The following is a 14,519-nucleotide window of genomic DNA, read 5'->3' on the forward strand; positions in this document are numbered from 1 at the left end:
ATTTCTAAAATCATATAATATCCATTACAAGGAGAAAAAAATAAAAATAAAACATAAAACATAATGTATATGATATAGTACATAAAATCTAAGGTTTTGGATAGTGAGAGAGAAGAGAAGCCATCATGCTTTTGATGTCCTTTAAGTTGTCAGTCATTTTGAGTATCTCATATTTGACGCATATCCGTCTCAAGTTGTGTTAGGTGGCTTTCCATCCTAGATGACCAAGTACTAGTAGAAGGCTTTTTCAACGAGGAAGGTGTTGGTGTTGTCTCAAACATAGCCTCAAGCTCATTATCACTACCAACATGTTCTTCTTCCTCAACGTCATGCTCTTCTTTAGCATGCATTCCTAGTTGGTCCTTAGAAATTCAAGCACTATTGCCATTCAAAACATATTTTATCTTGGTGAGGGTCTTATTATCTATCTCCATGAGCTTAGAACTTTGGTAATATATTGTGTGCTATAATTCCATGTAGAGTATAATTTAAAAATCAAGAAGCAAATCTTGGCTCTTAATTTTAATTTCTAGAGAAAAATCATGTCTACTAGTGTATATAATTATTGCTTCATCATAGATAAAACCTTTAATTATTGGAATTATTTTCTTTTCATAAAAGTTAGGACCATAGTTATAAATGCCTAAAATATCAACAAGCTTTTGGCAATTAAATTCAATTGGTTTATCTAGTAGGCTACTAGATATCCTAGGTTCCATGCTAATCCTCTTATTAGCAAATAACATCTTTATAAGCTTAGGGTATATGGGTTTCTTCAAGTAAAATAATATACTCCGACCCATTTCTTCAAAAATCATATCAATACTAAAAGTATATAAATCATTTTCTAATTCTCTTTCTACAATAATAGCTCTATTTTAACAAAAAAAAACTTAAGAATCTTTGAATATTATCACCTTAGTATGAAGTAGGATCATTTGTTCTTTTGCTTCGTGATTCTACATCTCTTTGATGTTTCCTATGTGCCATGTAGTTGAATCTTCAAGAAATAACCCAAAAATATGATCAAATGAGTGAATTTTGAGAGAGAGTCAAGTTTTAGGGTTCTGAGAGTTTTTTTTTATGTTGGAATAATAACATATCTTTTTATATATAGTCAATATTATAAGTAACCAGTCAATCAATTGTTATAGGTTAAGTTCAACTGGTCAACCGTTTAAACATTTTATCAAAAAAATTTATATAAAATTTGTAGTTGAATATATTTTTCATGGTTTTCATGCTTATAAGGTATACATTTTATCATGAAAATATGCCCATTTATTTCCATTAATGTATACACATAAAAATAACACCTTAAACATCTTTTACATGAATAAAGCCTTAATTCCTTCTTATTTCGCAAAAACAATCTTTACTTAAAGGCTTTGTGAAAATATTTGCTAGATTGTGTTATGTGCCTATAAAATCAAGTACAATGTCTCCTTTTATATGTCTCACTTCTATGAGCTTTGTACATGAGTGTTGGATAGGGTTTTTATAAAGACTAATTACACTAGTGTTATCACACTTGATGGGTATATGATCAAATTTAAGTCCATAATCCTCTAAGGTTTGTTTCATCCATAAAATTTAAGTATAACAATTACCCGTTGTTGTATACTAGTGAGGATCTTAAGAAATGACATATTCCACTAGTATTCTTTCTATCAACTTAACATTCGGTAAAATCCACATCGAAATAGCTTATCAAGCTTAACTCATTTTCTTTTGGATACCACAACCTTAAATATATAGTACCATGCAAATAATGAAAAATGCATTTTCGAACACTAATATGTGATTATTTAGGGCAAGCTTACATACACATAGACATACACAAAACATAATATCAGGTCTACTAGTAACTAAATATAAGAGTGATCTGATAATACCTTGATATTTGTTGATGTCTACATTCTTATTGTTTCCATCCATATCAAGCTTTATTGGTGTTCTTATGGGTGTGTCGACTACTTTAACATGTTCCAGCTAAAATATTTTTAGAAGATCTTTGATGTACTCACTTTGGTTAATGAAGATGTCATCATTTATTTGTTTGATTTGCAATCCAGGGAAGAAGTTCAACTCTCTTATTATGTTCATTTCAAATTTATTTTGCAAGCATTTTATAAAATCCTTACAAAGAGATTCATTAATAGCATCAAATATAATATTATCAGCATAAATTTATATAATCAAGTTATCTTTTCCTTTTCTTTTTGTAAAATAAATGGTGTTGATTTTACCAATGTCAAAATTATTATCAATAAGAAAAGACTTTAGTCTATCATATCATGCCCTAAAGTGCTTGTTTTAAATCATGTAGAGCCTTTTTAAATTTTAAAAAATAATTGGAATTTTTTTTTCAAAACCTTGTGGTTGCTCAACACACACTTCTTCCATAATAAATCCATTTAAAAATGCAATTTTAACATCCATTTGAAAAGGTGTGAAGTTAGCATGACAAGCATAGGCTAATAGCATTCTTATTGATTCTAGTCTTGCTATAGGTGCAAAGGTTTCTTTGTAATCTATACCTTTTGTCTTGATTATAACATTTAGCAATTAGTGTAGCTTTGTTTCTAACTATTGTTCCATGTTCATTAACTTTGTTTCTAAGCACCCATTTTGTTCCAATTATTGATTAATTATTAGGCTTATGGATTATTTCCCAAACATCATTGCTTTCAAATTGATTTAGCTCATCTTGCATAGCCAAAATATATTTTTCATCCTTTTGCATTTCTAGAAATGATTTAGATTTTATTTGAGAAATAAATGCAAATTGACCGCTAATGTTTCTAAGAGAAGCTCTAATCTTAGTCCCTTCAAAATGATTACTAATAATTAATTCGGGAGGGTGAGAGCTTACATACATTTGCTCATTTGGGGGTATAGAGGTGTTACTTACCATCCCATATTAATTGCTTGAGCTTGGTTGGTCTTTGTTCATGCCTTCACTATTTGTCTTTGTAGGAATCTTATCATCAAGACTCAAATATTGAACCCTTTTATTTATAGCATCTAGAATCTCAAAAATTTTATCATTTTGAGTTCCTCAAAGGTGACTTGTATAGATTCTTCAAAAAAAAAGTGTTTTATTGTTATAAACTCTATATGCTTTACTAGAGAAAGAATAGCCAAGAATAACTCTAACATCAGATTTTGAGTCAAATTTATCTAAATTATCTTTAGTATTGAGAAGAATTTTAAATCAAGAACTTTGAAATAAGTGATGTTGGGTTTCTTTCCTCTCCAAAGCTCATATTATTAGTCTATTTTTATTTATTGTTATCATCAAAATATATAAAATATGAATGTGTAACTCTAAAGGCCAATAATTTTCATTACCATAAAAAAAGATGCTGAGGTGATATCAGATTAAAAAAAAACAAATATGAGATTCAAGTCATTAACTCAACTAAGTTCACTAAACTTGTTTAATTTAATAATTTAATTAAAAAAAGTTAATGACGGTAAATATATGAACTAAAAAAATAAAATTGACAATAATTAATTACAAAAAATAAACACTTGACAATATCATGGAAAGATATCCTTCTAATATTCTTAAAAGGTGTCCATGATTGTATTTAATAAGAAAAAAACATTAAATGAGAACGAGATAACCTTACAAAAAGCAAAATAAAAGAAAGACTTTGAAGTTGAATTCCCAGCAAATCAAATGTTGAAGGAAACAATTGAGTAAGCTAACAAAATCCATTATCAAAAGATGAAATTCCTAATCAATAAAATGTTGAAGGATAAAATAGAGAAAAAAAAATCAATAGAAAATGATCCAACATAAAACAAAGAGCAATTGAAAAAATAAGAACTAAATTTGATATAAAAATAAAATGAAACCAAATTATGAGGGATGAAATAGAGAAAAAAAAAGCAATCAAAATAAAAAAAAACAATCAAAAGAATGAGGACCAAACTTCATACAAAAATCAACTAAAACTAAAAATCGATGGATAAAATTGTAAGTAAAAATCAAATAAAAAATGATTCAAAGCAAAATAAATAGAAATCAAAAGATTGAGTGCCAAATATGATACAAAAACAAAATGCCAAATATGATACAACAACAAAATGACTAGACACCTTTCTGTTTTGGTAGGTTTGGCTTGAATTCCAAATAGAGGAGAGGGAAAGGAGGGAGAAGAACAAGAAAGGTCATAAACGCCAACTTGCCACTCTACCATTGCTATGTGTTGGCCAAATAAGAAGAGCTCATCGCGTCACTTCCAACTTCATTGAGGAAAAAAGTGTTTGGTCGTCAGGAAATGCCTTATGCACCGCCTAAATATGACATGCATCTCCTACATGCTAGCACGGGTACCACACGCGCTAGCCTATTTCCCTATCCATTTACCACAATCCCATTAGTTTTAATTTTGGTCCTCTAACACTTAATTGTTATATGTTAGTCAAATTTTATTATATTTTGCAAAACTAAGCATTAACCGAGCCGCCATACATTTCCCTTAATATTGCAAGATCCTCGTATCAAGGCATCTAAAACAAACTTGCAAGTCAAATTCTAAATAAAGCCAATGTGAAGGGATCAAATTGAAAATAAAAAAGTTTAGGGATCAAAATAATAAAAGGACATTAACTTTCTCCAAATCAATCCATGATTTTAGCAAAAGAAAAAAGGGACCAAACATTTCTTTAATCTTCAAATTCAGTCACTATAATTATTCGAAATCAATGAAATTGAGTTTTATTTTACCAAACCAAGCATTAACTGACCAATGAAACATTTTCTCAACATATTGAGATTCTCATACGCAGGCATGGAAAATAAATAATCAAGACCAATCACAAATCAAAGCAATATTAAAGGTTCAAATAAAATAAAAAGGGACCAAAACATAAAATCCTAGGGACTAAAAAAAGAAACATTGCTTGATTCACGTGCTACAGTTAAACACTGAGCACATTTAGATTTATGTTAATGAAGTGGCTTGTTGTTGCATGTGAATTAAAGTTTAAACATGCAACTTCAAAATGTTGGTGCTTGTTTTTTTTAGTAATTTTCTTTGTCGAAATCAAACTAGTTTGTGTACCCAAACAAGTATAATTTGGTGACATCATGCCGTATAAATATTTTTTGGTACAAGAATTTGATTTTTATTGAATAATTTAAAGGAGAATTTTGATGAGTATTACTTATGATATTTGTTATACGCTATCATTTAAGGATAGTCTAGATACCATCCTATGACAAAAGAGATGAAAACAATAGGAACAAAAACATGTTTGGTTGAAAAGATAAAGATATTGACATAAAAATAAATTTGTCCCTTGGATAATTTGAATAAATTTTTGCACTTTCAAAACAAAAGATATATAGAGGACATGTTAATAGAGACAATATTTATTAATTTTTTTATCCCCACAATATCATTATAAGAAGCTCTTAATTTCAAAATCGCCCGACTAAGGTATGTAAAGATAAAAGTGATTGTTATCATAGTTTTAAAATCGGACTCAAGGGTTCATCTAGAGCAAGGCATGAGCCATGAGTATAAAAAGTCAACACAAGTTGACCCTAAATTTTGTTTTTGAAGAAGAATGAGCAAAACGATGTCTTTTTGATTATTTTTTTCAAAAAAAAATCAACAGGTTTTTAACCCGGGTTTTGATTGGGCTTTACCTTGAGTTGTAGCTTGACTCGGGTTTTTGATTTGGTCAGGCTAGATTAATCCTTCATTTATTTTTTTTAACCAAAATTAGTTTAGGCTCCGAGTTAGTCAGGTCTTGGATCAAGATCAATTTGTTAGAAAGGTTCAGGTTTTATAACTAAGATTATTATAATATTATTAATTTCAACACTCAATATAAACTAAATAAACAATAAGATATAATTATTTTTAAAATATATAAGTTTAACAATAATATATATTAAAACTAAAATAAATCTTTTTATATTTTATCTTGTTTTATCCATCATCGATTGAACAAAATATAGAGACAAGAACTCTATTCATGTAGGAAAAAAAAAGGAAGAATGAAAGAAAAGAAGCTAATCATTGATGCACTCGAGTAAATTAAGTAATGTTAATTTGCTTCCGAAAAAATGAAATTATTGTTGTCATTCAATTACATACCTTACAAGAGCACCGAGTGGGACTCAAAACAAAAGTGAGGAAAGTTGATGGGTAGAATTACAAGAATGTGGTAACGATAAAAGCACAGGAAGGTACAAAAAGGTCACAACTCATGGGAAGCAAAAAAACAATCATGAGATCCTTTCCTTCCCTTGTGCGAAAGCAAATGCAAAGAAGAGAAGCACCAGGCAGAGGCAGCAACTGATTGGAAACGTGGGGTAGGATCTGATTGCTGCTCCTTTGGAAAGTGGTGCCTTTTTCTGGGTTTTGACCACCAAATTAGTTAAGATGATGATAAGATCTGTCCACCAACAAGGTGGCCCTTTTATAGACGCCTTCCCCTTTCAAAGATCCGTGTGATACGGTGAATGCCCAATGAGCAAGGAGGTGCATTAATGTCTTGCCTTCGGACATTTGAAAAAAACAAGGATGTCTTGGTTGGTATTCATTGCGCAATGTTGTGTTCGTGGGGGCCATGGCCCCTGCGTGGAGCAGACCGGTGATCTGTTTCAACTTCAACCTCACCTAGTTTTGCCTCCTTGATTGTCTCGAATTTGCTCTACTACCATGAGCTTGAAACTAGGTAAAGATTGTTCGAATCATTGCTTATAATGATTTTTTAATTTCAATTTTGATATAAATTGACCATTGCAGTAAAAAAGAAATCATTTAAAGTTAAAAAACTACTTTAACCTCTTCTTGCAATATAATATTTTTTAAACTTAAATTCTTTGAAATGATGCATGATTTCCTCACAGGCACCTTGCTATTAACTAGCCGGCCGGTACAGAATTAGATAATATCTTTCTCTTAAAATAAAAAAAAAACCATAAATCTCATATTTTTTAAGAAAGTAGAGGCACAACTAAATCTCATATTTTTTTTTAAGAAAGTAGAGGCACAACTAGAAAATTGTTAAATATAAATAAAAAAATAAATGAAATAAATGCTGTTGATAAATTACAGTGTCATTTACTAATGAAATATTACCTTATTATTTCCATTAATATTCACCGATGAAAACTTTATGTTAATGACTACCAAAAGAATTACAATTGAAAAATGAAGGAATGAAAAATCAATGACATGTCATTATTACAAATAGAATTACTGAGGTGGTATGCCCGTTGGTAATACCCGTCAATGAATCCAACAATAATATTTAAGTTATAACCTGACAGTTATCCTTCTCCCCTCCCCCATTTCTTCTTATTCTTCTTTCTTTTTATTCTGCAGAAAATAGCACATAACTTCCTCTTATTTTGTCACAAATCAAGCTCAATTCATCATAAATCTGACCACCCCAACATTCAATCTGTCAACATCCATGTTCTGGTTCAATTTTATTTTTTAAGATTCACCATATCAAGAAAAACTACTCATTTTTAAAATATTAATTTTTTGACATTTTTATGTAGTATATATAATTTATTTGTGTGTTTAATTGTTTTATAGCCTTTTCCTATATAAATTTGTTGTATAATTGTATGATTTATACATGTTAGGGTTTGTTTGAGATTTTGAAAAATTATATTTTTTTATCATTTGATGAAATTGAGTTTGGTTATGTAACTTATGTGTTTTATAATGAAATAAATAGTGCCTTATTTAATGAGTGTGTTTCAAATTTTATCAATTTTATTGTTAAGTTGAAAAATTCAGTAAATTTAAAGGAATTTAAAATTTTAGAGAAAATTAATAATGATTTAAAGGTACCATTAAAATATATTGAATAAGTTTGAGTTAAACTAATGGTAGCTAATTAGTTAGGTATTGATAATTTATTTAGTTCACATTATTAATTAATACATGTTTTCATCAATATTCTATAGAGGTTTTATATAAGTAATGAATGATTATTTTTGGATGTATCAGGTTTCACTTGAAGGGTCGCGCATGATGGATTATTGTAATGGGGTTGAGAGTTTTATTAATCATGCACTATCTAATATGAAAATATCAAGTTTCACCAGAAGGGTTGCGCATGGTATTAGATGTCCATGTAAAAGATATGAGAATAAAAAGTATCTCGATCTAGATATTGTTACGATGCATCTTCTATAAAAAGGGTTCATGGAAAAAAAATACTTGTGTTGGTTTGCATATACCTTACAAGACCATGGTAGAAAGGATGGATGTGTCAACTTTTAATTCTAGCAACATGCGTAGAAATATAAATGCTAATAGTAACAATTATTAGAGTGCTTTTAACGACCATGATTCGTGAGGTGCGGACAAACAATAGGCACCTGAAGCATGGACAACCACTCTTGAAGTCGGCTCGTTGAGTGCGATGTTGTCATGCCTAGGGGGTCTCTTAAAAGTGAGATCCATTTACTAGGAAGTACTTTGTCTAGTGAAAGCTCAATTACTCAATGTAAGTTTGTTTTCCTTTCATGCATTATTAAAAAATAAAGAATAATTAATAATTTTTAAAAACTTAATTTCAATTAACAAATGCAATTTTAGGTTTACAAATATTGAGGATGCCTGAATGATAACATCAGCAATGAAATCATTGATGTAAGTGCTATTGTTTCAATGGAGTCAAGTTTTTAAAAATCCTGGATGAAAACCTATGATTGATGCATGGTTTGAAAAGTTTAAAATTAGTATTAATTCAAATAATTTTTTTATTATGTTAATCTGGTTAGTTTATTAATATTAATCAAATTATTCATTTACAAATCTAAACTGCAAAGAAAACTTTTATTGGGATAGATCCGACAATGTTATTGTGAGGAGAGTTTGAAAGAATCACGTTTCAAATAGGTAAGATTGAAATCAAGATAATTTTTTTTATCCAAATATTCAAATTTTATTTTTCATTTATTAACTAATAATTCATTTGTACCATATAAATTGCGTGATTTTTTGTATGAGACATGAAAAAAAACAAAAAATATGTTAAAGAAAGAGAGTTTCCAGGCTGGCAGGATGTGGTGGTTTGGAAGGATTTCAAACATTCATACATCTCAGAGGTTGTTCAAGTTGAATATATATAGCATGTGACGTCCAAGCATTTTGTACGATGGTCACAATCCAGTGTGAAGAACCAGAACATATAGATTCACGGTTCTATTACCATTCACACCGGAGGATCCATTACATTACCATGCACACCGAAGGATCCATTCCATTCATAAACATGTTTAACTAACAACAGTTTTCTTTGCAAGCTATGATTCTAGGATACAAACCAAGACCGATAAAGTTTTTTATAGACATACATGTGCGGAATAATTATCGTCAGAAAGTGTTGCAACAACTTGTGGATAGCTGAGCTCAATACTTTATGGTATGTTGGATTTCAATAATTTAGTTATTATTTTTTGAATTTGATTTTTTTTTCAAGATACATATAGCATTTGGTTGAAGGAGAGATACGAGGACAATCCTTCAACCCATCCAGAACGCGATCCAGATTTGTAGTTGAAAACAAGATTGTCTGGTGGACTCGATATAAATATAACACTTAGTTAAAGGAGTGATACAAGGACAATCCTTTGACCCATCTGGAACTCGATCCAGATTTATGGTTGAAGGTAGGATTGTCTGGTGGACTCGATAGAAATTGGGTGTATGATATCTCAAACATTATGGCCGAGAACTTGTGGACAACCCAAAGTGTTTCAATCGTTGGATGCTCACAATCGATTCCGAACACTCAAACTCTAGGGTTCGAGTCAATTTTAAACCAATGAGTTAAAGCTCGGATGATTCATCTTATTGCTGAGACAAAATGACTTAGAACATGTTTGGGAACGCGGTGCAAACCGCGTTCCTAAAAGATTTTAATTTTTTTTTTGCTAAAATTTAATATGGTTTGTACGTTTTGGATCGTTTTGATATGTTGATGTCAAAAATAATTTTTAAAAAATAAAAAAATCGTTGGCATGCATTTCAGCACAAAAGGTTATTTGAAAAGCAACCGCTACCACACTGTCAAACACCCTCTTAGTTCTGATATGGTTGAACTCCACCGATTGTACATGGAGCTGAAATCATATATGGGTGGTAAGTTATTTATTACAAATTCAAATTTGTAATAAATATTTAATATTTAATTTAATTTAATTATTTTCTACTCTATTTAATACATTTTAAAAAAATAAACAATTACTAATGGTATTAGCGATGGATTAAGTTTGTTAATATATTCTTAAACTGCCCGTAGGCCTGCTGTGCAAGAATTTTGAGCCTGAAATGACTTAACGATCAATTCTCTCTTTCTCCTGAGTGCTGAGGGCGCCGCCAAGTCTGGTTTTTCAGAAATCTGTCACTGTTAGATCAGATCAATCCTGTACATGTAATAATACGCCTCTGCATCCACCAAAGAATTGCGGTCTAAGATGTGTAAATGCATACCAATAGTCTATTAGCGCCCGTTGGTGATTATGCTCGCTCCCTATGACAGCATTTGTATCTAGTATAATGTTCGGGTATAGTTTATTACACTACAAATTTTATCAACATCGACGTGCGCTATGTACTACTATAGTATGCCTGGTCAGGCCCCTTTTTTTTTCTTTTTTTTTGGTTCTACAACAATTATTTATTTTCGCTCCCTTCAATTTTTTTTTTCAATTCTATCCTCTCATGCTATACGCACACATTTTTAAACTTTGTAAGTTGATTCATCTTGTATGCTACATCGTATTTGCAAAATTGATAAATGTTCAGGCGTTACATTGTTGCTAGAATTTAAGAGAGAAAATAGATTTTTCATTATCAATTTTAAAAAATTAAAACAATAGGAACCAACTTTGACAAAGAAACAAAACAACTCTTTTTTACATTCACGGGGTGTGAAAAACCATGTTCTGGTCCCTCAAACCTTCATGTTTTTTATTTATAATCCTTGATTTTTAGATTTTATGTTTTAGTCCTAAACTTCATTTGTTTTACGTTTCATTCCCTAGAATTTAAGAGAAGAAAGACTTAATAAAAAGTGAAAGAGGAGAGAAGGTTAGTCACATTAAAAAAAAAAAACCTAAATTTGTGTCAATGGGTTCCTCTTTTGCCAAGAGGGGTGTTTCTTGAACTTTCTTCTACCTAAAAACATTGATCAGTGTTAAAGAAGAATTTTTGTTTTAGTCTAAATATGTTTTTTTTTCTTATCAATTTAGGGGTTTCTCTAAGGTTGTGAATTTATTTTTTGTTATTGAAATTCTTAAGGAGTTTATTGAGTTTGTTTGGATAAAATAGATTGAAAATAAGATTTTGAATTCCAAAAATCTAGGACTAACCACTTCTTTGATAATTAAGATATGAACTAGATGACACTTTATAGAAGACACATTATAAATTTTATTTCAATTTGTTTTCAAAAATAAAAAGACAGATAACATCATTCATCTTTAAACATTAGAAAAAAAAGACCCGGTATGGGTCTAGCTTTGTAAACCTATATGCGCCAAGCCTTCTTTCTATTTGAGGTAGGCACTTAAGCTCAATCTTCTAAACAGATCTCGAGTGAAATGCATTGTAAATAAAAAAAAACTTAACATTGTAATTTTTTTTTTAATTTTGCTATAGTTTTTAAATAATATTATAGGTTTTATGAGAATATTAATATGTTTTATTATTATTATTATATACCTAATATACAAAAAAACAAAATTAAAGATATTCTCATGAATATTTAATGAAAATGATTTTTTTTTAATTTTTAATAGATTTTATCACATTAATTAATTTTATTTTTCCTTCAATCACGTTCTTAAAATTAAGATATTATTTTAATATATTTTAAAAAACTTGATTTTGAAATCATAATATTTTTTTATTTGATAAACAATACTTCCAATTAAAAAACATGCTTTAGTTAAATAATAAAAAGATGCATTAAAAAGAAAATGGAGTTTGAATTTAAGAGATATATTTACTTATTTCAAATAATTGAGATTTTTAACAAACTTTTATTTTAGTTATTGCTGCATGTTGCTATTAAAAAATTATGTCATTCTTTTTAAAAAGATTAGGCTTTTTTTATGATATTATTATCAATTACTTTATGGATAATTATATATCAGCATGATATACAGAATTATTAAGATAATAGGAATAGGTTTTCAGAATATTTGTTTTTATCATTGTTGCCTTGTATTCAATGAACTATGCTAATTAAAAAAAAAATCCATTTATTTTCAAACAAAAAATTACATGAATCAAAAAATATATTTTCTATGAAAAATATATTTTTCTTCTTCATAATTATATTTATTATCTTTACTATGAATGTCTTTTTTTATTATTTTTGTATAATTAAATAAAAAGTTATTTATAAGAAGCAAAGTTATTAAACTCAGCCAAGCCAATAACTTAGATTATGAGTTGAATAGGATAACTTGAGCTAACTCAGATCAATTCAAAACATTATTAATTTAATATTAAAAAAATAAATTATAACTACTTCGTCTTAAAATTTTTCTTCTAACTCTGGATGCAAAGATGGGATCATCATAATAAAAAATCACTACTATCAACAATAATGATATTGAGCATCTTGTTCACAGCTCAATAGAAGTAAAATTGAAGAGTTTGCCGTCTCTTTCTCTCTATTTTTTTTTAATGTTTTTAAGGTGTTTAATTATGATACATTTGTAAACCGCGGTTATACCTGTGTTTTTAAAAACTTTAATTTAATTGTTTTTGCTGAAAATTAATTTTTTAATATGTTTTGGATCGTTCTGATACGCTGATCTTAAAGATATTTTTTAAAAAAATAAAAAAAATATCATTTTAATATAAAAAATACTTTAAAAAATAATCACAACAATACTTTCTCAAATTGAGACTAACGCATCTCAAGTTCAAAACACGGTTTTGTTAAGGGGTGTGTCTCTTCTTTGAATAGTCAAGTCAATCTTAGTCAATGGTTCAGTTGAAATGGAGCAATGGATGACTCAACAAAATCGTTGGGTCGAGTTAACACCAACTACTTTATTTTAGTTCAAAGAGCATGCCTCCTTGTATTATATCATCAATATAACTAGAACAACTGCGACTTTTTTTTGCTTTTTTTTGTAGCTCTTCTTTATAGATTGTACTGTTTCGTTATATTGCAATCTTCCGTTAAGTTTTTTTTAAAAAAAACAGTATATATTGATCCCTTAAGTTTTTTACATTTATTTGGTCCTTCTAATTTTAGATGTTTACATTTTAGTTTTAAATCTTTAATTTCATTGCATTTCAGTCCCTGCATATCAGTTGATGAGAGAGACAGACACAAAAAAATAGAAGAACGAGTAGAGAGAAGAATTTTGAATTTTGAATGGTTATATATATATATATGTATATAAAAAGTCAATCTTGGTGTCAATACCGAAAAAATTTGATCGAGTACATAAATATTTTTTATTTTAGTTTAATTTTTTTATTTTTAAAATAATTAATTAAGACAAAAATAAATTTATTAGGGTTTATATAATATTTTAAATAAAAATAGACTGAAATTTTGGGCAGAACTCCGCCTCATTGGTCACTTAAACTGACTGTCAATGAAAAAGGCACACGTAGACCTTTATGTTGTCTGTGAACTTATCTTGAATAAAACAGAAATCCATGCGCATAGGCTTGACTTTGTCAGCCTATATGTACTTGGGTTTCTTCTTCTTTTTTTTTTAGATTAGGTGTATGAGCTATACCTTCTAAGCCCAACAACGTGTCCAAGATATTTTTTAAAATGACCCTCACTGTTTTTTTCACTTTTTAATTAATTTCTTTATTTTAAAATAAAATTATTAAAATAATATTTCAAAAATTATCCAATTATGCTATAATTTTTAAATATTTTTTTGTTTTTCTTTTTATGGTAATATTGGAGATTGTTTTATGAGTAATTATATATGAAACTAATTTATATAACTTTTGTAAAATCTTGTTCATGAATATTCAATAAAAATAAAATATCTATTTTGTTATCTTTTATTGTAATATTTTTACATAATTATTTCAAATTAATTATTACTTTTTTTTATACAATCATGTAAAAATTGTCTTAGTCATGCTTTGTTTTGTTTCTTTTTTATTTTAACTTGCTTTTCATATCATGATGAGGTTTTATTAAAAACAATCATGCTCTTGATAAATAAAAATAAACAATATGTTTGCATAAAATATACATGAATAAAAATATAATTTGAATTAAAATTTTTTTTTACTTGAGAATTTAAATCATTGAAATCCTTTCACATATTTATTTTAATTTATGAAAAAAATAAATAAAAATAGATTTTTAACATAGACTGGCAGCATCGTGTTGAAATAATGAGTTGATTTAAAAGTCTTTTACCTGTGATCGCTTTTCTTTTTTTCAGTTCCAAATTTGTATGTTTGTGGCTGCCAATTGGTCAAAGTTCAAGTCTTAATGAGAGTTTTTCCATTCCCACCAAA

The sequence above is a fragment of the Populus nigra genome, chromosome 5 (genome assembly GCF_951802175.1).
Source record: "Populus nigra chromosome 5, ddPopNigr1.1, whole genome shotgun sequence".
In the NCBI taxonomy this organism is placed as follows: Eukaryota; Viridiplantae; Streptophyta; class Magnoliopsida; order Malpighiales; family Salicaceae; genus Populus; species Populus nigra.